At 44.2% G+C, this 26,373-nt stretch overlaps 2 protein-coding genes across 12 annotated transcripts in view; one reads left to right on the top strand and one right to left on the bottom strand.

The window, feature by feature from the left end:
• Positions 1-26,373, bottom strand: part of LOC139059245 (uncharacterized) — a 349,734-nt gene that overhangs the window by 231,402 nt on the left and 91,959 nt on the right. For 5 of the 10 annotated variants that reach the window (XR_011514018.1, XR_011514019.1, XR_011514017.1 and 2 more), the window contains exon 2: positions 20,108-20,223. The exons of the other annotated variants lie outside the window; for them this stretch is intronic. The gene's annotated coding sequence lies outside the window, so the exon portion shown is untranslated. The remainder of the gene's footprint in view (positions 1-20,107; positions 20,224-26,373) is intronic. 10 annotated transcript variants of the gene reach the window in all.
• The window catches only part of LOC139059243 (doublesex- and mab-3-related transcription factor 1-like), a 220,123-nt gene that overhangs the window by 110,788 nt on the left and 82,962 nt on the right, over positions 1-26,373 (top strand). The gene's annotated exons all lie outside the window — the stretch shown is intronic.

The following is a 26,373-nucleotide window of genomic DNA, read 5'->3' as shown; positions in this document are numbered from 1 at the left end:
AGGTAACTAACTGCACAGCTAGTAGATTAAGTAAATACAGTGACAACGTACCCTCCTGCACAATTATGTAGAACTCGTGCAACAATGCGAAAAGCAGGCAAACGCCCTGTTCTTGTGTGGATAAAACAGTATAAAACGACACGCTGAAGAAAAGTAAATCTAAACTGTGCAGTGAAGTCAGCCAGTACAAGCAGTTCTTGCACGTTCACAGCTGATCAAGTGTGCAGAAACATTCATGCCTTACATGTTTCTAGTAAGTTTCTAATAAGTTTGTGATCACATATATTAGTGTGTAAACCCATATAACGATATCCGCTGCGATTACTATCTTTGTAAGTAATGAAATACCATGCTACTTGCAAGAACATATATCACCTGAGGATTCTAGAACAAATTTCTGCATTTCAACTATACACAATATGTGGTTTATTCAATAAAAGAACACAAACTGGGCTTTTTTGCAATGACAAACTTATTCCAAACTTTACTTACATACAGGCAAGAAAAAAAATTATAGACAGAAATATTGTTCTTCAATTTGTTCACCTGCCACTGTGGCTATAGCATTCTGCTGCTAACACAAGGCGAGGGATTGATTTGCCAGCCATGGAAGTCGCATTTCGATGGGAGTCATAGGTGCGAAAAAAAGCTCTTGCACTTAGATTTAGTTCATCACCTTTTATTGAACCCTTACACTTCAAAATGCTATTGCACGGGGGGCATGCTTATGCAAAATCTAACACCAATAGAAAGCAAAGCGCAGAATTGTAAAACAACCATCTTTCGTGATAATTCAAGTGTGTAAATATTCATTGCATCAATATGTATTGTTCAACAGCACTGCACAAGTAAGCATGATCAGGTATAGCAAGTACTCTGTCAAGAAGCTGGTTATACAGATGTATAAATGTCAAGGCATGAATGCTCATACTACGTCGCACACATAGCACAAAGAAAACCTTTTTCAAGAGTTGTCCCTTCTGGCAGATATGAGTGGGCCATAAGCAGCAGAAACTTTATTGCAGGACATTGTGTAATACCGCTTATGAAAAAATGAACAGAGTGAAGAGGCTTTTAACCCTTTATTGACGAGTGTTGCCTACAGGCAACACACCAAAAAAGAATTTTTTTCTTGTCGAGTTTAAGTATCGAGTACGAAGTTTCTAGCTAAATGTCTTCGGCCAACACTGAATGACAAGCAGCAAGCGTTGTTGGTTGTCAATTTGTTGGTTTAGAGCAGGAACACTGGACGAGGAAGAAGAAGTTTGGCACGTGACTCACTGTCTTGTGCAAGCAAGTTCAGAGGAGACAGGCCAATGCAACGTATGCAACTGCATTGGTGTCGCACATCTGATGTAAAGCAAATGAAATGGGCACCTCTGGTTCACATATGATAAGAGCTGTCTATACAAATCGAAAATAAAGCTAGGTGGCTTCAATGGGGTGAAGCCCACTTCCAGTTTCCTGCCTGGGGTTTTCCCTCTATTGCTGAAAAATTTCTGCAAAATATTTTTTCTTTTTGTTGATTATGCTTACTCTTGACGTGTTTTGCATATTTAGATAGAACAATAAACATGTTTTCTCGGTATTTATATGTCTCGTCATTAAAGGGTTAACAGCAGTGCCTCATGCTGCTCTAATAAGAGGAACGATGTGCAAAAACATTTCTGGTAGAACACTTAAACTAACTTTCTGAAAGACAGAAAATTCCAGGTGAGAGTTGGAGGTACGTTTAGCCCACACACACCAACAACACGGGCATACTACAAGAAACACTACAGCCTATGGTGTATTACAGTCTGTGGGAAAGCTATCTTATACAGAAATCAAAAATGATGCAACAAGCCCTCGACAACACTGCAGACTTTCTTGGCTAGTCTGGCCTCTCGCTTTCTGATAAGTCAGCTCATATCGATGTCAGAAAAAAAGAAAGACTAGAATCAAGAACTACCCCAGATTGCACATAGTGATCCACATAGCTGGACAAATATGCCCGCAAGTCAACATCCACAAATCCTCAGCTAGTGTAAGCCCATGACGGCAGAGCCAGCATGTGGGTGAAACAATTATGCAATGCCTGGACGCAACTTCCACACCTGGTGAAAAGAATAATCTCGAAATAACGGGGGTGGGCGAGCGGATACTATAGAAAATCGCAGATGCTGTGCTTGTGTCCAAGGTATGGTACGGTATGAATTACCAACAGCACACAAAAAAGACAACTCATCGAATACAGGCATCGGGTAGTAATAACAGGTCTTTCCAACTGTACCATGCTTGAAGACCTCTATGAGAAAGAGCTAACGAACAAGCACCTAGACAGAGTAGAGTTGCAGCCTGCAGCACAAATTCTTTGTCTCAAGAGCTCAGAACCTCGTCCCAAGATACTATGCCAGTTAGCATATGAGATGCAAACACCCCTCCCTTCAGAAAGGCAACCTCGGGAGTACGTGAAGTTGAAACACAACAGGCCCATACCGTGAAATATGGGGACAAACAATTAGGCCAGGAGATTATATGCAGCTGCCAAACAAACACAGGAGGTTGCTAATCACGAAGATGCAAGCAAACATAAGGCACATATAGTACACTGATCTGGCAATAGCAGTGTAACAGTAGTATGACACTACATAAAACTAAACCCCATATAAGTGAGTACCATTTTAGGTCATCCTACACCTAGAAAAGCTGAACGGAAAGCAATCAAAGCAGCACTTGTAATGCAGATTACACCCTGCACAACACTCTGCATGGATTCACCAGAAACTGTCTGGGCCTGCACATCACACAAGATTGTCAGGAAAATCAAGAGATTAACACGCGACTTGCCAGCACATGGCCAGAAATTAAATTACAGGATATATATCCATGCAGTTATTCCAGGACACAAGCGGGCTTATAAGCCTGACATAATAACTGAAAACTAGATGAGTTTGTGTGTATTCATTATTAACTAAAGTGCAACAGATAGACAACACACAAGAACGAAGCGCTCTGTGTGTTCACTTCGTTCCTGTCCATTGCATTTCTGTTGCAGTATAGTTAATGAATTCATAAGGCTGCACAGGAGAAGAATGATACCTCTGCCCAAGGGCCCGATCTCGCATCCAAATCCACACGTGTGCACACATACACACACAAATGTTGCAAGAGTGCATAGCATGGAGCTGTATCAACAGGATGACACTAGATATGGATGAGAACTAACTTTCAACTGAGGTTCATTTGTAAAAATGTGGCGAGTTGTAAAAGGGCGATGAGCAAAACGAGAACAAGGTGAAAGCAGGAGCCAACGTTTCGACAAGTGGACTTGTCTTCTTCAAAGTCCACGTGTGGAAACGTTGGCTCCTACTTTCACCTTGTTATCATGTTGCTCATCGTCTTGAATTTCCATCTCCTGCCTTCCCCGAATTTTCCCCAGAAAAAGAAAGACATCATTGAAGGATAGATAAAAATTGGTGCTTGATGCAGCCAAACATAAATAAATATGCTACAGAAAGAAAATAGAGAAAAATTCCAAGTGCAGGAAAAAATAATTACAATTGCCAATCCTGCATGCCAGCACCTTTCAAGAAACACTGTTGTTATTCCAATAGACAGACTGACAGTTTGCTTATGCAATGCAAGCACATTCTTCCAGTTCCATGCCATTGGGGAAAAAATGAGTTTCCTGGAAGGTAGCCACTTGCACACTTGGTCATCACTGTTTTTTTTCCCTGGACTTGTATATCTATACGTATTTTCCCCCTTTCCTGCTTTTATGTTTGGTTTCATCAAGCACTAGTCTTTATCAGGTTTTATTGCTGCACTACTTTGTGGTAACCTTTATAGATCACTGCACTTTCACAATAAACCTTTTAATTAGAAGTTAGCATACCCTGTTCTTACTGCTTCACACTGTAAATTCTTGCTACATTGGCCAAATAAAAGATTTTATAAGGTATCATGAGGGCTATTAAAGTGACTTGCTGCAGTCTAAAAAAAAAACGAATAGCCTGGCTGCAAATGGCACCAAAGAACACATAGGACAAACAAGAAAACCGTGATGATCTAACAATCAAAAGTTTAATGTACACACCGAGTAAATGCTCGCTGACAAGCAATAGACTGAACATACACAAAAAGGAGAAGCAAAAATTCATGTGCATTTCCTGACGGGAAATGCATCCATTTTTAGCGGGGGCCATGATGTCAAGATTAACCCAGCATTTTTAGATCTACAGCTTCCGTAATTTCTCTAGGCAGCCGATCTGCACAGAATGCTAGCTTCTTCCTCTACGATGCACGCTCAGATGTGGAGAGTGCATTGTAGAGGAAGAAGCTAGCATTCTGTGGAGATCGGCTGCCTAGAGAAATTATGGATGCTGTAGATGCAAATACACTGGGAGAATCTTGTGTCAGCATGGCCGCTGTTACACTTTCAGAGATGGATGCGTTTCCTGTTGGGATCTGTATGGACACGCATCAGATCTCGCTTCTGCTTTTTGTGTAAATTCGATTTATTGCTTGTCGACCAGCATTTACTCGGCATGGTCAATAAACTTTCATTTGTTAGAACACCTCATGAGATTATCTTGGTATCTAGCAGAAAGGTGTTCATTCTTTTTAGAGTGAAGCTGTATATGCCTAGGCGAAACACTCATGGTCCGATCACAAGAACCCTAGCGTAGGGGTATGAGCCATTGTTTCGGGGGTTGTGAGCCATTGTTCGTCTTACATGAGGGACGGAGACATTTCTTGTTGGGTAGACATAGAAATTGCTTATGCATTTAACACATAAACATTTATCTACGCATTATTCGAAGGAAGGGACACAGAGTGGGACGGGGTTAAGACAAGATCATGATGTCATAATTATCTTGCAGCAAAGGTGTGGCGGGCCAATGGCTACACCGATAGTGATGTCATTTCTCTCTAGCAGCAGAGCGCGCGTGCAGAAGTCTCTCTCAGACTTCCCTATAGGTTCAAAAATGTGTCCCTGTATTTAATTAAATGAAATGTGCAGCCCCGGTGTGTCACTTGGTAACTACAGTGCATAACTGAGTCATAAACATTATGATTAACGCATTACAAAACACAAATGCGTAACATAATTCAGAAAGACTTCGACGGACCACCTGGATTAACACAATGAACCGCTGCTCATTGCACTTTCGAAGATGGTGATCTTGCAAAGTGCAATGTGCGGCATTCCAAATAAACAATGTGAGATACAACACATCTCTAACAAGTCAGAAGAAGTCATTAGGCTTCTGCGTAGAGTTACCAACAGGCATAAGGGGCTAGGAGAACACAGTGCCATAAGATTGGTACATGCATTCGCCTTTTGCCACTTCTCGTACGTGGCTGGCATGCTACAGTGGACACAGGCTGACAAGAACAAGCTAAACGCTTTAATCAGACGACTTATAAAGACTGCACTAGGACTTCCCATCAGCACGGCTAATGATAGCTTATTGCGCCTAGGGCTGCATAACACACTAGAAGAGATAGCTGAGGCTCAGCAGGTGGCCCACCAGGAGAGACTAATGGGGACACGACTTGGGAGGGCGCTACTTGAAGAAATTGGCGTAGAAATTAACAACCACACCAACGAAGGAGAATTACTAACACAATTGCAAGCGGGACTACAAGAAACAATAAAGACGACCCCGTTCCCTAGGAACATGCACCCGACACATAACCTCGAGAGACGAAAGGCAAGGGCGAAGGCACTCCTTCAAGACATAGATCAACATAAGCAGCAGGCGGTGTTCGTTGACGCTGCCTGGGTTAAAAATAAGGATGCGTATACCTCCGTTGTTGTAGACACTCAAGGTAACATACGGGATGCCATCACCGTCTATACCAAGGACCCCACAGTAGCAGAACAAGTAGCAATCGCCTTAGCCATTCGGGCTAATCGGTGGACACATATTTACAGCGACTCTAGAACAGCCATACGCAACTTTACCAACGGATATGTGACACGGATAGCAACAAAATTACTAGAGAAGGTCAACAGTGAGAGGATTGAAATCCGCTGGTTTCCTGCACATCTGGGGGTAGTGGACGGAGCTCGGAGAAACCTCAATGAGGTGGCAAATGAAGCAGCACGAGGACTTTCTAGCCGTGCTCTTCAAGACCGAGCAACTTACACTTCACCCGGGGAACACAGGGATCGATTATTAACATATAACGAAATCACGAAGCATTATTATTTAAGCAGAAGGGAGTACCCATTGCCACACGGTAAGCTTTGCAGAGCCCAAGCGGTCACATTACGTTTGCTACAGACTAGAACATACCCAAGTCCATATTTTATTAACAGGATCTATCCTGAGAGGGAAACTCAAATCAACTGTAATAAGTGCAATGGCATCATTACTCTTGACCACATGCTTTGGCAATGCCCCGCGGTCTTCACAGACTGTGACAAGGAAGAAGAATGGTGGCGGCAAACGCTACATAGCGAATCACTCTCTGACCAATTACGGGCAGTCCAGAAGGCCCGCGATGTGGCTGAAGGGCTCGGCCTGACAGTCCCAACGTGGGAGCGGCCCGCGTCAACCTATGGTTGACCTTCAGGACCAAATAAAGTTCCTCATACCATAAACCCAAGCCAAACATGTGCATAACCTCATTAAGAAACACAGACATAACCAATAATATAGAAAGACTTTAATAAGCCATTGGAATTAACCCAGTGATAAAAACCGGGGCTGCACATTTCAGCTTCGCTGGTTTACCGTCTGTACAGGGTGCATGGGCACTAACTTTTTCTGTTATTGTTTGTTAAGTATTGTATAATATGCCAGTAAAACACGTTGGGCTAGTTGGTGCAATGTAGTGGTACTGCTTTTTTTGCTGTTTTTTTTCTTAATGTTGTGCCCTTCTTCCTTTTGTAACAACTTTTTTATTCCCCCTTGCATAATACTCCAACCTTGCAGCCTGCGAGGTATACAAATAAATAAGTACATAAGCACGTCATTCATTCATCTGCATACACCTCGCACCATTCCTTGCTCAACAAACGTCACTGTGTTGATGTCTCGCAGCGTGCATCTACATTAACTGCCGTTTGCGTTTCGGTATGGTTTGTTAACAGTGTAATGCATAAAGATTACATGACATTAAGGTTGTGACCTATGCGGTGCATAAGCAAACCTTGCAAAAGATGACAAGTTGGATTGTTGAAAATAAGACAAATGGTATATATCGCAGTTACTTTAACAGCATTTAATTGACCACTTGACAAAAACTTCACTTCGCATAGATTCCAACACGTACACTGAATCTGCAGTTTTCTTTTTTGCTTATTAATGCAGTCGTTACTGCATGGCCACATTGTAGATTTGAAAACAAAGTGAAATAAATTTGTTTCTTGCAATATAACAATATGTGTAGATCACTGCGATTGTAACCCCAGAACTTAATACAAACATACACATTATAGGACGCAGACAAATGTTCAGGACAAATTTCAGAATGTTTGCATTCTGATACATATGAAAGTGAACGGTTTCATTCCATGGCTGTCAATGAGAGGGAGAGAGAAAACTTAAAAGTGTTCGTGGAACAAAAACGCACTGATAAGCTTAGACATATAGTCATTGCTTAACACTTTCGAAATGAATAATTATAGCTTGCTATCGACATTGAAGCAGCCATTCGACAGCAAGAAAAGGAATCAGTTTTTCCAGCTCTGAACATTGAATTGCAGGAAATGCAAGCAGGCATAAAATTCTGACAATATAATGTATAGGAATACCAAATTGGAATAAACATTGAGGCTTGCATTTGTACTTTCTCTGGCTGAACAATCTAGTTTGAAATGACTCCCATAAGCATGTCGTAACAATGTTGATCTAATATAGGTTAAATGCATGACTAGCTTAAGAAATCTGGACGATTGCTATAAATTACAGTGAAGAAACTATAATATCTAATAACATTAATAATATAATAATATTTATTTCCACAAAACAGGCTAACCGTGAGAGGCGTGCGAGGCTGAGCAGAAAGCTGAAAAATTCTACGGCAAGTGCGCCTGCCGTGGGCCTACGATCCTGCATTATGAATAGCGCGTATTGATATGGTCTTCTTGTTAGAAGTTCCGAGTATACTACCAGCGCGAGACACGGGACAACAAAGTGGACGAGAAGCGTGTCTTTTAGAATGCTATGTTACAACGTACAGGTTTCTACAAAAGTGACGGTAACTGCTCGAAACATTTGATGCGTCGGCTTTTGCGCCTTTAGAAATATTGAGAGGGGGCTCCCATATATATATTCGCAGCGCAAGCACGGCGATGGACGAACCAGGCTAGCGCTAAGGTTGAATTTCACAACACAATTTTCATTCCACGTCGTAATCACACAGATCGTTTGAGGCTTCGTTCAGGGGCACACGCGGGCGTTCGGGTTGGTGCTTCTTGTTGCGTTTGGCGTAAGAATATGGCTAGGAGCAGACACCACATATGCGCAATGACAGGCAATATACACGCATCATTTCTCTAGACGCTGACGCCGAGCACGGGTAGCGCGAGGATCTTGTTGGGCTGACACGACAACTTCGTGGCAGCCGAATTCCGAATACTGCATATACGGTGAGGGTAGCTATATGAACTTGTCGATAGGTCATCTTGCAGATTGTTGTAGCACAGGCAGAACAAAACGGTCATAGAAGGTAGATAAGGCAACACACACCGCTGAACCACCTACGAACAGCTGTTTACGTGCGCGATGTCGCACTGAACTACAGTAACCGCCGTCGCGCACCCCAAGACAAATCTTAACTAACGTTTTTAAATGAGTAAACGTACATATTATTTGCTTATAATCAAAAGAAGTCAATAATATTATAGTGTAAACGTTTTATTCACTACAATAAATGAATTATGCAGCGTGTGCCACGAAACCTGGCACTAAGCAACCCTGGGCGTCGCACCAGTCGCATTGTTAAAATCGCAATCATGTGAAATGAGCCCTCTAAAAATCGCATTGCGACGCGTGCGACAGCACCGATTTTCGTCGTTGCAGTCGCATCATGTGAAACAGGCTTAAATTGTGAACATCTGCGCGTGTGCGCATTTCAAGCTAAAAGCGCCGTGTTGTATTAATCTACGGCGTCAATTTAAGAAATCAACTTCGTTAATCAAAGAACCCCTTGCGTAAGACTTTCCTGACAAACCGGGCAGCAAGCGTGGTGATGATGTAGTTCTGTCTTGAACTGCGGAGCGGAAATTCGCATTGGGCAACGTTGATTATATGTTTAGATAAACTAATAATGCATCCCAAAGCTGAGCATAGGCATGATGGGAGGCCCCAGTGTAGGTCTGTGGTCTAAGTTAAGCAATTTGTGCTGTTCCTTTTTTCTTCTCTATCTGTCTTTCTTTTTCTCTTTGTTATAAGTGTGAGTACGACAGACGTCGGCATCACTGCCGATGCCCGTTACTTACCCCTTTTTCGCTTAGCCGAACAACACATATCAAACGTAGGTCACTCGAAATAAATTATAAAGCCGCGATTTTTCATGAAGGCGCAACTCGATTATACTAATGCGCGCCGAGAGCCCAGCACAACGAACGACACTTCGCCCATCGCGTAAAGCAGTCGGCGCGACTAGGAATCGAACCCTGGACCTCGTGCACAGTAGCTGATCGGACGCCCTATGCCCACTAAATGACCGCGGCTGGTTTGCTCCCAGATTGGCCAATGTACAGGCGCCGACAAAAGTGGTATACTGCACGCAGCAGGAGCCGGAGCAACGCCGCCTGTAGATGGCGTCGCGATGCAGTTTGCCGTTGCTCCGGCTCCCGCTGCGTGGTGTATACCACTTTTGTCGGCGCCTGTACATAGATCCGGGTGGTGGTGCACCAACTTTGCAACGACGACTTTGATCTGTACGTACGCGCGCAGTGACGCCGCATAGTACGCGGACTGGCAACTGAACAGCGACCGCGTGGAACTTAATTTCGACGTATTCGCGGCGTGGCGACGCTCGCCTTTGCTCTTGACGTTGCGCCTTGGACGTCATTTAACCCTGGCCGAAATAGGTTCGATATGGATAGGTAGGTAGGCAGGTAAGGTTAAGCGGGTTCCAACTGGAGAGGTCGGAAGCATGTACGCCTCAAGGGTACTCCACTTCAGTGATATAGAAAGTACAAATTCGCCTAAATAAATCAATAAATTAAAATGAAAATACAGCAGACTTGTGCGACCTTGCATATTCACAGCACCATTTCCAGCGACGCTGCTTCTTTAGAGCAGTTGCAATAAGAATGTCTGTTACTTGTAATTAAATAGCACGTTACCCGTTTAGGACTGGCTTGTTCGAAACCTTGCCCCTCTTCATATATAACGTTTTCGCTCACCCTTTGAGGCATTTTTACAAAAGCAGTAGTTTATCCACACACATCTTACTTTGCCAGAAATTTAGCCATAATATTCCCCCCGCCCACTTCTCGCCTACATTTAATTTCGGTTGCGGCAAAATCCGGCATTGCTCATAAAACACACTTATAACAATCCGGGTCGCTTGCATACGTAATTTACTACTAAGGCCGTAATTCGTGACTGGCGAGGAGGAAGCCGCGGGGTGTTCTTTGTTTCATCGGCAGTGCTCGGCAAGCAGCATGCATTTTCGCCGTCTTCCATCGGGAGCCGACCTTGTTCACCGAACGCACGCTTGAGAGCAGCACGGTACCACTGCGCAAGCGCTTCGTCACGTGACTTTTTTTCATATTTCGCGGGCTTTCTTTTCAACACGGAAAACAGGACTATGTCAGACTTATCGTAAAAAAAAAAACAACTCGATCGGTGGTTTCTGAAGGTGCTCTACAAATCTGCGTATCATGTTTGGGGTCTTCAGCCAATAATTAAGAAGTTGGATAATTAAACTTAATGAGTTATTGAGGTAAGGGGGAAAAATGTCCCAGTTACTATAGGCTATTGCGAATAGTATCCGTTCCGTTCAATTCACTTACGATGCGCCTTTCATGTTTAAATTCTTGGCTCAAATTATGTGGGACACCCTGCTCGTATAGTTCACCGAAGACACCGGGAAAACCTACTACGCACCTCATATAACGCATAAGGAAAAAGAAAAGATGAGGGTTCGGCAATAATTTGCAACGCTTGTAATTTGGCCAGGAACATTAATTAATGGCTCGTCACGCACTCCACTTAACGTCACCCTCATTTCCACCAAATATAAACTTGATGTAACGTTCCCTTATTTCGGGACATCGGTAACCGTAACTAACAACGGCCGTTTGATATTTTCGAACACTTGCTTAAGAGATTTGTGCTAAATCTGCATTTGATCCACGCGCATTTAACTGCGCACACAAATTTGACATAACCTTCCCCATGTTCGCTAAATTTGATCTTTGTGACATTTGTTCATAGAAGAGGCCCGAATGGTGAGCCGGCCGCTCGTAAAACTCACTCATAACGCCACAGAGCCCTTGAATACACAATTTATTGCAAAGGCCTATTTAATCCAAACAGCTTGAACTTTGCCTGCGCGTAACGCATAACGTATCCCTTATTTTCGCCAAACATAATCTTGGTGTAATGTAGAGTTCCCTCGGGACACTGGAAAACAGCGTAAAATGGCCACACAATTCGTTTTCAAGCACTTCATAAATGTTTTTTTTTACGAAGACTGCATTTCATCCACACGCACTTAACTTCGCACACAAATTTGCTATATTAGCTAAATTTGATTTCGGTGGCTTTTGTGGTTATGCTAGAGAAGTGGTCCAAAAATTATTATTATTATTATTATTATTATTATTATTATTATTATTATTATTATTATTATTATTATTATTATTATTATTATTATTATTATTTATGGTAACATACAAGCACACAAAGGAAAGCGGGAGGGAGCAAGTTGACAACTGCCACCGAGAGGGGCACGACGCCTGCCTATCTTTCGGGGGGAGGGAAAGAAAAGTGGAGAAGATAGGAAACAAAGAAATAGGAAAGAAAATAGAAAATAAACAAATTACAGAGACACGGACAAAAGAAAGTAGGAACACGGAAAAAAATGTCTATAAACGGGCGGCCAAATCAGCTTTCTGCATGAAAGTTAGCAAGGCTCTATGGGCATGGTGGAGTTGGGCAGCACTCCCTCTCGGAAAGAGGCAATCGCCAAGGGTCGTCCACTCAAGTCCAATCAGTCAATAGTCCTTAATTAGCAGTGCACGTTGTGTGACGAATGCGGGACACTCCAATATGAGGTGTTCATGTGTCCCACAGGCGCCACAGGACGTACACGACGGACTGTCCACACTTCCTTGATGATACAAGCGTTCGCGCACCAACACAGAGCCAACTCTTAATTTCACTAATAATGTTCTAGCACTATGAGGCAAGCCGCGACCAAGTTTTGTGCCTCTCAGAAAAAGAAAGCAACTCATACGTACCGGAACACTTATATACGTAATTATCTGTAAAAGCCGCAATTAACGCACACTTATAGAACTTTGCCGACACATTGTCTATAACGTGTCCGTTATTCTCGCCCAATATAAACAAGGTGCCTTGTTTAATTCAACGAGGAAACGAACCACGAACTTCGTATGTAACGTAGAAAAATAGAACGAGGGTTCAATAATTATTTACAGCGCTTCTAATTAAGCCACAAGCATTAAATATTGACCACACTGTACAATTATAATTCCTCCCATTTTCATTGAATCTGGACTTGCTATCTTATACAGTTCTTTTAGGATTCTGGGAAACATTGCGGATAACGGCAGTATAACATTCTGGAAAGTTCGAACAAGTAATTTTCTGCGAAGGCTGCATTTGGACTACACAGATTAAACATTTATTGTTCATCACTCACAGTGTAATTCCTTCCTCAACGGAATATAGACAATGCACCGAAGACACCGGAAAGACCAACTACACGCCTCGTATAACCCATGAAAATTGGGAGAAGACAAGCATTCAATAATTATATTCAAAGGACATAATTTGCCTACAAACTTCAAACTTTCGGTAGCACGTCACCCATAGAGTGGCCCCTATTTCTTCTAAATATGACTTCTCTGCCATGTTCGGTCCTCCGACGGAAGCGGAGAAACTTTGTAAGCGTTTCATGTAGCGCATCTAAGCGGGACAAAAACGAGGGCAATTTTAATTGAATCCAAATTATCACACATACTTCAAAACCTGACTTAATATTACCCCTATAACATCCCCCACATTTCCTCAAAATATTAACCTCTCGAGTGATCTTTCTTTTATTTTTCGGGAAGTCATGAAAACAGGCATATAACGTTTTTGAGCTATTCTAGTCGCAATAACACCGTCGCTGTAAAAAAATAAAGAGGACACTATCTCGCACAGACACTAACACACGCCAGATAATACATAAGAAATACGACATGAAACGTATTAATGGGTATTAAAGCGACTGATGACAATAAGCGTTTCAGCCGTGATGGATGCGTAGACGATTTTTCCCTATATAAACTTTAAATGGGTGCGTCGGTGCGGAGCGACACAACGCCGAATATACGCAAGAAATAAGCGCCATGTGGTTGCCGCTTTGCGCTCCTGTGAGCGAAAGGTTGCACGCGGAAGGATGACCTGCGCGACTGATTTACACTTTGGGGCTCCCTGGGGGCAACCGGCAGCCTTCACGCGCTGCCGCAGCTTCCTTTTTTAAAAAAACGTGCTAGTCCTTCCATCAGCCAGTGTATATCACGCTGTTTGTTGACCGCAGCGGTAACGCGCCAGGTCGTAAAGAAAACTAGAGGAAGCGTGCTACGAAAGGCGGTCCCTCTGATCTCGGCAACAGCTCCGACTACCGCCACGGCTGGACTCTACTGAGCGGCGTCGAAAACACGCGCTTTCACCGCAACGCTTTAAGACATTGAAAACACCTCGGTGTGTACTCCGGCAGTGATGTCAAGTTACTAGACGCGCTCTATCGAGTGCTGTGTGCCTGGGCGAGTTCAAAGGATTGCCGCAAGAGCCAAAGCAGCGCAGCCGCGAAGTGTAGTTATAGAGCGCGTCGGATTACGGTGGGCACGCGGTGAAAAATAGTTGCCTCGTCTACGGAAACGGGCCCTTTAACACGTGGGGCTCTCACGGAAGTAGAGGATCGAGCTCAACAGGGAAACGTCTGAGACTGTACACGTCGACTTCCCTCCTCAAAGAAGAAGAAAACGTTTGTGGCGAAGAGAACGCCGCTTAGCAGCAGTTCACGAATGAAGAAACTAAACGTATCCACGTAAATTATTTTTCGGCGTACTCAAAGAACAGCGTGAGCTTGGAGTGAACACTGAAGGCCAGCGAAGTATCTTCAGATGCAGTGTTTATGTGATGCGAGAGTGATGCAGAGTTTATATGATGCGAGATGCAAAAAGATTCCTCGGGTCTCCAGAAACTTACAGGGTGGACGTTAGGAATAGTTAGAACGCTCTCCGCCGATCCGCGAGGCCTCACTGCGATTTTGACAAATATTTGCACGCTTTACCACTTTAGCACACACTCGTCAAGGCCCTCACCAGTACCTAAATAGCATCTCGTCGGTTCGAGCGAGTTTCGCTTCGCTACATTTTTCATAGCCCTCATGTCGCGGTCGTCGAAAACCGTCCGCACACCCATGAGATGAGTTACACACGGAAGGCGCAATTAGGAGTGGATAAGCTCCTTCGCGCTTTTTTTTAAAAGTGCGTCTTTTATTGTTGCTAAAATCGACTTCACGATAAGTCCGTCGTCGCTGAAGAAACTTTCTTTGCCTGGGGCAGGCACCGTTGCGCCGCCTGTCGACCGTTTCCCTCACTATAGAGCCAACGCGCTGATATTGCGCGGTACTCCCTAGCGTTTACTCCCTGGTTCCCCGTCTATATTCCACTCTCCCACCCAATGCTGCGAGTGCATTAGTAAGGCATTAAGTGGACGCTAAAGAGAAATTTCAAATGAGGCTTTATAAACAATGCAATCTCTGTAATATCAAGAGAACTCGCTTTGCCGTGAGCAGAGGCTTGCCGTCACGTTGACCTCGCGGCGCTGCGGCCTGTGTTCAGAATTTAAAAGGACACGAAACACTAAATGAGTTTAAACCGATAAAACATTCTTTTTAAAACTCTGTTTTCGTTGATTTGCCAATATTAAGTTGATTATTAGAACAGAAAATGAAGGTAAAAGTCATTTTTTTTTTATTTCGTGCCGAAACCTCCTTGCCGGTGCGTCAGTGTGACGACATCGCTGTCAAAGCATTTTCTTTTCTCGTATTTGTGCCTCGTTGGCTTAGTAAAGGTTAGCAAAACTTGACAAATTAAAACTTTACCCCACTTTAGAATGCAATGTAGTTCGGTTTTATCAATGAACAGTTAACCAGGCCCTCGCATACGTCGTCTAAACTTATGACGTCACAGCGGGCTTAGTCAATTCTCGCGAAAAATGTGCCCTACAAAATGTATATTCTGCTCCTTGCAGGCACTAGAATTGATTTATATATATATATATATATATATATATATATATATATATATATATATATATATATTGTTTACGCACCAAATTTCAATCAAGCTGATGCGGCGAATGCCTTAACAAGATATCACTTGTTTTCGCATGTGATTTAGGGTAGCAGACAACTGTCTAACTTATGTCCACGAAAACTCGTAAGAGCTGCCCATACCCTCTCTACTCTACAAGGTGAAAATACAGTCTACGAACAATTTTTTTCCGCAGACAGTCTTGCAGATAAACTGTTTATAGTCTAGAGACATTTATTGATGCAGTCTACAGATTGTGTAGACTGACACTTGCAATCAGCTATTGTTTACAGGATGCAACAGGTTATGCATTGGCAAAAAAAAAAATGATAATCTACATGCAGAAGAGAGAGAAGCAAGCCAAGTTAGGTAGGTTAGCCAGACGCACGTCCGGTTTGCTACACTGCACTGGGGAAAGGGTTATAAAGGAGAAAAGAGAAATCGGATCTATAGAAGAGGGCAGGAAAGTTAACCAGAGGTAGATGTGGTTGGTTGTCCTGCACATGGGTAAAAAGGTAATGAGATAAAAAAAAAGAAAGACAGAGAGAGCACGAACGAAATCAACCGCGTGCATAATCAAGCGGTAGCGAGAGTAGTAGGCAGCGCTTTCAAAGTCTATGATGCAAGTTCCGTCGAGCTCAGGAACTTCAAACACAGAGATATAGCTTTCTGCGCGAAGTTCTTTTGAGAATGCTGGTCTAGTATTATTCGTTCTGATTGTGGGGTGCTTCACAGTATATCAAGGGCTTAGCACATCACTTGCCTATATAAGCACTGTAGCACGAGCAGACTCAATTGAAGCTGTGTGAATGTCTCGTCACCGCTCGTCACAGTCTCGTCATAGCCATGCATGCGACACATATACGGAGCGAAAGCGTATTTTGGGTGTAGGCAATCTATTTTCAATGTGATAGCATAATAGGCCAATTCTGACGAGTTATCTGACAGACAATGTGGATCGATCCCAACGTCAGTGCAGTCTAACTCAGCGCCAAAAAGCTCTAGCTGTCACGAGGAAAGTACACGAGAAATTTGTGCGTGATGCACGCGCCGGATATTTCAAAGAGCGACTTTGGCTCGAGAGAAGCATGCGTGCGATCGTGGCATAATGATAATAGCATTGGGCTACTGCGCTGGAAGACAGAGGTTCGATTCCACCATCGGTCACACATTTCCTTATAAGTCTATACAGGCGGACGAACTTCACCCACCTGGTATATAGATCTAACAAAAACCCGTGGTGAATTGAGCGTATACGCGAGCGCGTCGCAGTGTCCACGAAATCGCAAGCTTGTAAGAGATACGAGGTATAGAAATGTGACTTTGATAAATGAGAGTGCGCAAGGTCATCTGTGACGCGCGTGTGCAGCTGTCGAGACGTCACAATCATCACAATCTAAATACGCCATCGCATACCTGGAGAGTTAGCGGTGCTAAGCTCAGGCCCAGTTTTGAAAGGGCACATTACTACTATACTCAAAGCAAACGCGGACCTCTTTTTATCCGGCAAACTCAGAAGGCCGTAGCGGAAAAGCGCACATAGCATTGGTGAGAGACCTATTGCGGCGAAAGCGGCTGCCAACAGCTGTATGTACACTCGTGCCCGTGTCGTACATGCGCTTGCAAGCGTAAACAAGGAACGACCGAAAACGGTAACAAGCTGCGATCATAGGCGTTGGCTAACCTCTCGTGACGCGTTGCATAAGCAGTACACGATTGCTGATTCCGAAGTGCCGGCCATGATCGAGGAGTTCGATTGCGTATGCTCCGCTGTAATAACATCGTTCCTTCGCTCGGGTTATATAGAATCGTGGATTCGTTAGCCTATATACTTGCAACCGTCGGCTTGGAGGAAAAATAGAACAATTTACAAAGGCAGGAATGGCGTTAACGTTGCATTAAATGAAATAAGAGAAGACGTTTTTTGTCACAGTTTGGCCATGTTCTTTGTCTTTATCGTGATATCTGCGTGCGCTAACTGAGTGTGTAGCCATAGGTCTGTATACGATGCATACCAATACATTGCTATCCATTGTCAATACGACGCCACTTTTCTTAGCTTCGCTATGTGGTAACAAACGTACGAGGTCTCTCCACTTATTATTAAGGCGAAAGCCTAAAGTGGCTCACGCCCCTGATGGCCTCGAAAAAACGCGTCGTATGGTACAAGGGTATAAAAACTATCATCATCAGCAATGGCTCGTACTCAACATTGTACATTCGATTGATTGATTGATTGATTGATTGATTGATTGATTGATTGATTGATTGATTGATTGATTGATTTCATAACCGTCTCAGTGACTCAATACCTACGTTCTACTGTTGGCAGGTTCGATTGCCGCCCAAGGTGTTACACGCTGCACGCTGCCTCGAAGGGGGCAAAACGCAAAGGCGCTCGCGTACAGAGCAGAGAGTGCGCGTTAATGACCTCTGGTTCGGCAAAATTAGTTCAGAGCCAACCACGACGGGATCTCCAAAAGCATTCGTGTTACTTTGGACTTTGAACTACCTCTCTAACTTGTTCGTTCGTTCGTTTCTAGCGTAATAAAGCGAAAACTGGTGGGAGAGCACGTTCGAGTCAATTCATTGCAGATTAGCCGGTGGAGGCATAAATATTAAGTTTTTGTCGGAGTAAAATCCAGCGACGTAGTGAACTCCGGGGTAAGATGCGCGCGCATGCGGCACACCACGACGGGCGTGCACGCGCGCGTGCGTGCGTGCGAGGTTCGCGCGAAACTCGGCAGCCGGTCGGCGCCGCGGAGCACTTCCCGGGACTGATCAAGCATGCGGCATGCAGCCACTAAGTCGCGCGTTCGTCGGCGCTGCCGCTAATCAAGTTGCCTTGTCTGAAAGTGCCGCCCGCCCGCCCGCTGCAGCTCGTAGCCAGCGACCAACCCAGCGCCGCGCGACAAGCCGACGTGTTATAGCAACCGACCGCTGTCCACGGCGGCGCCAGCGGTTTCAGTTCTGGAGAGATGTATCGTCGCCAACGACGTATATTTCGCCTCCGGTCGGTTGGCTGCGTGCGACTCGCTTGCATGTGAAAACATGGAGCGCGCGCACTCGTGCCCCGAAGGCAGCGGAGCAGCTTAACATGCATGCGCATACGGTGCGTGCGTGTTGCATACGCTTACGCCTTCTTGTTTCTTTTTTTCGTGTGTCCGGGGAGAGGAGGTTGTGGGCGAAAGGTGGTACGCGCTAACAAACCTGCGCGCCCGCAAACGGACGTCCGCCCCCGTGTCCTGTTCCTCAAAGTAGCTGCTCGGCAAGTTGTTTCCTGTCGCCGCATGTCGCCTCTTGCGTCTGCTGCAACGTTGAGCGAGAACGAAAACGCGTGGCCGTGCCTCAAGTATACACTCGGGGGCACGCGTACACGCGGTAGTTTGGGACCTCTGTATATACCGAGCGGCTTTCCATGCTGCCTGGCGATATTCAAACGAGAACAGTGCGCTCCCGCGCTCTATAAGCGGATTAAGCGTGAGGAACGACTATGAGGCCAGCACGTGCGACGTGAATGGAAAGCAGTGAGCTGCGTTTAGACCGCAGACCCAGACGCTGCTGCTGCGGCGTTGGCCCGGCTTGGCGTTTCTGAAAGCTTACATGCTAAAGCTATAGCTGTGCTAGATCGAAGCAATGTAGGTGTACACTCATTCACTTAAAAGATGCCGACGCTGATTATGCTTTCTTGGCCTTTGGTATAAAACACTGAAGCGTCGGTAAAAGGAAGGAGTGGATTCAGAGCCAAATGCACACTGACTGAGGAATCTTCTCCGCAAATTACATGTCCAACGCTGCGAAATATGAAAATGGCCTCTTTGGAATTTAGTCTTTTATTTGTGTCATCAATTGTATTGCCATGATTTTTTTTCGTTGTCACGTGATAATTTTGCGTGCTCTATAAATCGGCATCAGTCACTCCTGCGCCGATAGTTAATGTGAAAACCGATAACAGCAGCAGACGATGCCAGTTCGATGAAGATGTTCGATGAAGTTGAAGAAAAGTGAAGCATTTAAGATGTTTCCAGGAGTCGGTAGGAGCTGTAATTTTCGCCAGGAGGAACGCGTTTTGAGTGTTCAGCACAAGAAACGCTGTTTTTATACATTATATATAACGCGTTCGTCGCATTGAACTGTTCCCTACAACACCATTTCTCTATCTCAATCAATGTGTTCTTTCCTCGTTTGTGGTGTGCCCAAAGTGAAGTTAGTCTTAATTTACACGTCGCTTTCTCCAACGGGCTATGTAGTTGAGGATTAAGTAGATTAACCTATTCACCTTCCAATGAGCCCAGGGTATATTTCCAACAAAAAAGTGCTACTTTCTTTACAACTAACTACACGGCGTGATTTACTATACGCGGAGTTACCGCAGGGCTATATGACATATTTGCGGCATATCTCTGGCGTCAGCCTTAACATGCATTAGTGTATAGACATCTTCATCGGATCGCGAAAGAACATGTGTTTTCCGGAATGCTTCTGCGCGTAGGTATGCAAAGCCACTCCCTGGTGTTTTTGATCAGGTGTTCAGACTTGCTCACGACAGTCCAGAGATCATTACGGCGATGCCAAGTGAGCTCTCGTTGGGCATACCTTTGGTAGTAACGCTGTCCATGTAGCGATGAAGGCTAAGTGTACGGGCAGCGCCTGTGGGAAGTGACCTTGCTATTTGATCCATGCTTCTGTTCTGTTCCGTTATACATGCGTCACTGTGGAGAGATTGAGATAGTGAGTACCTCGGTTACTGCTTTTTCTCGATGTTGGCCAGCAAAACATTTAAAATCAATCAATCAATCAATCAATCAATCAATCAAATGTTCATTATAGTATACAGGAACAGCTACGGAGCCTTTGCACTCGTGCACTTATACAAAATGTACAGAGAAGGCAAGTGTGCTAGATGAAATAATAATAATAATAATAATGTAACGCGCTTCTGACCAACACTGACGTCTCCGTGCTGGTGAACACGAAAACAAAAGCAAAATAAAAAGTAAGAAACGTTATTATTATTATATTATAACTAAGGCTTAGACCGGCCTGCTTGTGTTGTTTTGTATATTGTGTGGCAATAAACATTATTATTATTATTATTATTATTATTATTATTATTATTATTATTATTATTATTATTATTATTATTATTATTATTATTATTATTATTATTATTATTATTATTATATGGTGCTTAGGTTAGGAGATGTCGCTTTTAGTTGGCGCCGGCTACTCCTTTGCACATAGAGATTTAAAAAGTAACTGAACGTATTGAAACTCAGAGTAAATTATAAGTCATAATAACACAAGGTCCAGCCACACAAGTACGCTAATGCCACACCAGAACTGAAAGTCAACTCAGAAACACAGCAACATAAAGCCCGGTCACATAGGTGCACTAAGGTAAAGACAAACTCCGGTCACATAACTGCACTAAAATCAGGGCACGTAACAAAGCAGGAATTAGATTCAAATGAAGGAACATTCATTCAAGCATTGAATTGGCCAGAGCCAGGTTTAAAAAAATCCCATAGCATGAGCTTATTACATTTAAACACTAATGAATAGTTTCCGACAATAATGCTCGCTTCTAGAAATCTTTGAAAGAACAGTAACGCTCGTCTTTGCAATGAGTATGTTGGCCACAAACCTAAAATATTCCTGAGGCTGACGAGCCTGCGGTCTAAAGTGACTAAGTCACGTACTAAGCGTTGTGTGTGTGTGTCCTGTCGCCGACATTCTACCAGAAGATGCTGTACATCCTCATCCGCGTGGCCACAAGTGCATGCTGGACTGTCAGCTTTTGAAACGTTATGTAGAAAGTGTTTCGTGTACGCGGTACCGAGCCGAAGACAGTGAATTGGCGTTTCAAAGGCTCTGGTTGTATCTTATGTGGACGGGATTTTAAATTGAAGCGATGGGTCAATGTGAAATAACCCTGAGGTCTATAAGTTCTGATCAAACCAAGTCGCTTTGCAACCACCGGCTGAGATCTGTCGTAGTATGCGGAATTGCGGCGCAATTCGCTTTGCTGTTGGAGGGAGACCATGTGTGGTGTTATTAACATGCGCTTGTCCGGCTGCCTAGTCTGCTGTAACATTTCCAGGCATATTGCAGTGGCCAGGTATTCATTAGAACATTATTGTGCGATTCCTTTCACTTGCTTTTGTGAGTTACTTCAGTGTCTCGTAAACTAACACGATGTTTTGCTAATTGTTGATGTCACCATGAAGTGAAGACAAAGCTGCCTGCGAGTCACAAAGGATGACCCATTGTTCCCGTTTTGGAATTGAAGTTATGTCCCTTAACAAAGACAATATTGCAATAAATATCTGCTGCTCTTGACGATGTCGTGCGAGATAGCTTAAACGTGTGTATTTGGTTCCATTCTGGAATGACGAAGGCAGCTGTAGAAGAATTTGTTTGGCCATCTGTATACGCTTGAATATAGCCAGGGTATGGAAAGTATATCTGGTATAACGCTAGTTGTTGTACTGCTTGCATAAACACATCTCGTTTGCGAATAATTCCTTCAACCGAAAGTTTGATTTCGGGGGAGACGAGTCGCCACGGAGGGTAGAAGGTATCTGAGAACTAAGATTCGTGAAGTGGGACTGTAGTAGATTTTTGTGCACCTGGATCACGGTATTGATGTTCGCCCTTGCTCTCCCAATTAGTGCATTTGCTAGTAAGTGTCTTTTGTGCTGCACTGAAACGCGAAAGCAGTGTGGACTGTTTTCAACCGTCCTCATGATAGAAGATGGAGGATGACGCGCCTCAGCAATTACTAAGGAGCTTAAAGTTATAATAAAAAATAAAATGATAAAACAAAAACAGAAACAATAAGAGAACTGGATAAACAGCCGTGTATTTAACAATAATAGAGCAATAACACACACTTGAGAGACGGAGAACATGTACGGAAGGAGAGAGAAACTATGTGAAGTCAGCAAAGCAGCGCAGCTAGAAAGAAGGCATAAAGAGAAAGTGTGAAGCTCGGAACAGAAAGAAGAAGACAACACGTCTTGAGAGATATCAAGATGGAAGAACGTAGCAGTTGTAAAGATTTTACAACCTCTGGAGAGGCGAGTGTCTGCTGAAAGAGGCAGAAACGTGGAAGGACATATGTTCCCGTGGTATCCTTCTGCGGAACCCGCTGTGAAACAGAAGCTAGTAGATCCGGACATGTAATAATTCCACGAGTGAGTTTGTACAAAAAGAGGACGCCAGCACGACTGCGCCTGCAGCTCAGTGACGGAAGTATAGGATTATTATTCAAACTTGAAATGTCGTTGGTGCGTGAGGTCAGAAAACATTGTTTACATATACTCAAACTTTTCCTGCACACGGTCAACTGAAATGCTATTTCAAGTGCTTGTGCCATTCCACACCGCTGAGGCATTTTCAGATAATGGGAGACAGGTGGATGTAAACAACTTGTAACAAATCTCTTGTAAGTCTTCAGACGGAACCGAGCGAGCACAGGCCGCGTGATGCTACGTGCTTGGAGTGGGTGGGGAAGCTTAACGTGCCATCAAAAAGCACACCGAGGTTGCTTTGTTTCAACAACCCTCCCTGGTCAACACTTCATGGTCAACATAAAGAACGAAGACAATATTAAGGGTTTTACGCGAGTATGACAAAATTTCAGGTTTTACGCGAAATCAGAGGGAGCCCGTTTAACTTGCACCATTCAGAGAATGAGGTTAGGTCCGACTGCAGAGCGCGGCTGTCCTCGATACTGTGTATCTGCTTAAATATTTTTACAATGTCAAACAGCATGAAGAAGAAATGGAGACTTCTGGATTGCTGAGGAAACAACATTGGTGAAAATCAAAAAGGGAAGCGGACTAAACACGGAAGCCTGGAGCACACCACTAGATACCGTAAAAATAAAAGAAGAATATTGATCATTGACGCTCACAAAGCAGGGCCTATCGATGAGATAGCTGTGTGGTAGAGCTACAGTAACAGCTTCGAGACTGTAGTCAGCAGGCTTCTCGAGCAGTATGGGATGATTGACTACGTCAAAAGCTCTGCTGAGGTCGCAATACACAGCATAATCTGGCGCCCTTTGCGTGACGGGTGTGAAAACCTATATAATAAAGCTCAATCAATCAATCAATCAATCAATCAACCAATCAATCAATCAATCAATCAATCAATCAATCAATCAATCAATCAATGGCGTTTGTTAAAGTGCACAGCAACATCATCGAGGGTCTTGGTGATGGCGTACTCGGCAAAACAATGCACAGGAAGAACAGTGCACGCCCATAGATACACACGCGCCGCACACGTAAAAAAAAAAATAATTTCGCGACTACAGATTTTAACAGAGCATAAAATGTGTACACCAAGAGAATACGAAACAAAGTGGAGAAACAGAAAAAAGGATTACAGAATGACGGAACACACGACAGGTATGAGAGTTTTTGTTCAGTTATTGAAATTCCTCTGCAACTCCTTTCAGGAAAATATTAAAATTAGGCATGAAGATATCCGGGCACTATGCATGGGCATTATGTCGCCTGCCTTCTAAACAGAAGGTCACAAAAATCTGAAGGCTGAAAGGCGCGCTGTTTCCTTGTGCCTTTGTGCGGAATAGAAAAGCGCACATTAGAAAGCAAGAGCGAGCAGCAGATGTTTCTATGTATTAATTTGTGACGAAAAAGAACATCCTATATGTTGCGTCTACAAGTAAGGGTAGGTAACGTGAGTGTCTGTGTTAGCTTTATAGAGATAGAAGGCTTTTGACAGAATGGGTGTTTAAATATAGATGTCATGTTTTCTTTTTTTTTTGCACATTTTCGAGAAGTTCACAACTTGACCTACAAGTGTCGCCCCAAATCACAGAGGCGTACTCAAGAACTGGGAGGCATACGCCCTTATATAAAGTTACAAATGGCTCAGGTAGTTTGAAGTCTCTCGTCACCAGACCTACTGTGCCTGGCGTCCGAAGTGCACGCAGCCTCGTCTGTTGAGTGTGAGGTGAGGAACTCAGAGAGCTAACGAAGTACACTCCAAGGCGGTGGTAATAATAATAATAATAATAATAATAATAATAATAATAATAATAATAATAATAATAATAATAATAATAACCACAACAACTATACAACCAATAAATATAACGCCGCAACGGAAGTTTCACTTGACGTCTTGTTCAACTCTTTGCATTCGATGCGAATTTCTTTGAGACGTTACTGTGCGATCCTTGACGTACGCACACCTGTGCCGGTCCACGCACCCCCCCCCCCCCGCCCTCCCTTAGGCCCACTGTGTTTTCGTGCCCCCAATTCTTCTGACAAGATTGCTTGCAGAACTGTGGTTGAAGCAGTCTACAACTCTATTTTACTTTCATTCTCGCATTTTATCCGCGGTTCAGTCCACTTACGGGCACAAAGTCTGACGCTGGACCTGCAGCAGTTTGCTGCCTAGTGACAAATGGGTTAGTAGACTTGCGGGAAGCTGTTTACCTTAGTCACTCGGCAACCCGTTACGTGGCAGCTTGCTATGACTTGTGCATGGTTTCCTCCTCCCACCCCATTACGTATCTTACCTCTTCTTACTTAGCCGTAGACAACTTTATCCGCGAGTAATTTACCTACGGTAATTTACCCAGGTAGGTAATTTTACCTACGGACAGCAACTGTCCATGCAGCACCTGTTCACATTTTCTTCGGTTTGAACCGTGCTATCGAATCGATCGCCATAGCGCCCACGGTGCCAACGCAATCATCTTATCCGTACAGCTAGCTGTTGATGAGACTAAAACAGAACTGAACAAAGAGAGTCGTCGCAATGTACCAGCACTCGACAGGCACAGCACTAATCGCGCTGAGATATGCGAACCTGGCTGTCTAAGCTGCCCTTTGAAAAGTTTTAACTTTACGGTATTGCCATACGGAAAACCACCATGGCAGTATACCGTAAATATTTGCTTCGGAGAAAATTCAGCTTGTGTAACAGGCAACGGACTACCACGCGGGCAGGTGCGTTTTCGTGTGCGCTACAGTATTAAAAGTCGCAAATGACAGTTTTGCGAAAGCATTAGGCGCCGAGGATTCGGCTAAAGTTTGCGTAAACTGTCATTGATTTAATAAAAGCGCGGAAAGGGGAATGTCGAGAAGTAACCGCATACGACACCAGCACGTTACACGCGTTCTGATGCAATCCCTAGAGCGGCAACAGAAATCTGTACCCCGCCCCGGCGTCCTTAACGAACCCGTGCTCTTGAAACAGGGAGACCGCGCGACCTTCATCGCGTCCCTGCGAGACAAAGATATGCATATCCGCCCCACAGCGCGAGCTTATCGGCGCGCTCGCAAGCTCGCTATTACGAAACTAAAAGAACAAAAAAAAAAGCGCAGAATTGGGACGCAGTCTGCAGCCTACAACCGCGATTGTGTCAGCCTGTGCTAACTCCGCAACCCCTGCAAACGCCGCTTTGACGAACTCCTGCAGCGCCATCTTCATTTGAAAACTGGGTTTTTTTCTTTTCTTTATCGCCGCGTGCAGGGGGACAGACGCCGTGTATGGCGTGAGGCGCTCAGACTTGATTTGCATTGCGCGATTCCGAGTGCGTGCGACATTCTCTTCCTGGAAATACGCGCACTGTGCAGACGACCCTCCCCTTCTGTCTCTCTCTCGCGCTCTCTCCTCAGCCTCCGCTCCCAACGCCCAAGGTCGCGGCGACGAAAGGCACTGCCGGCGCCTCGGAAACAGAGAATCACTTGATACCATGCGTGCGCGTCCCCTTCCCCACCGCCTCACCCTGCTTTTCCTCAACCGCTATATCATCCGCCATTTTCCCACCGACGCAACCGTGAAGTATCTTCTTACTCTACTTTAGCCAACCATTT

Source organism: Dermacentor albipictus, chromosome 4 (genome assembly GCF_038994185.2).
Source record: "Dermacentor albipictus isolate Rhodes 1998 colony chromosome 4, USDA_Dalb.pri_finalv2, whole genome shotgun sequence".
NCBI lineage: Eukaryota > Metazoa > Arthropoda > Arachnida > Ixodida > Ixodidae > Dermacentor > Dermacentor albipictus.
This window is presented reverse-complemented; position numbering and strand designations above follow the sequence as displayed.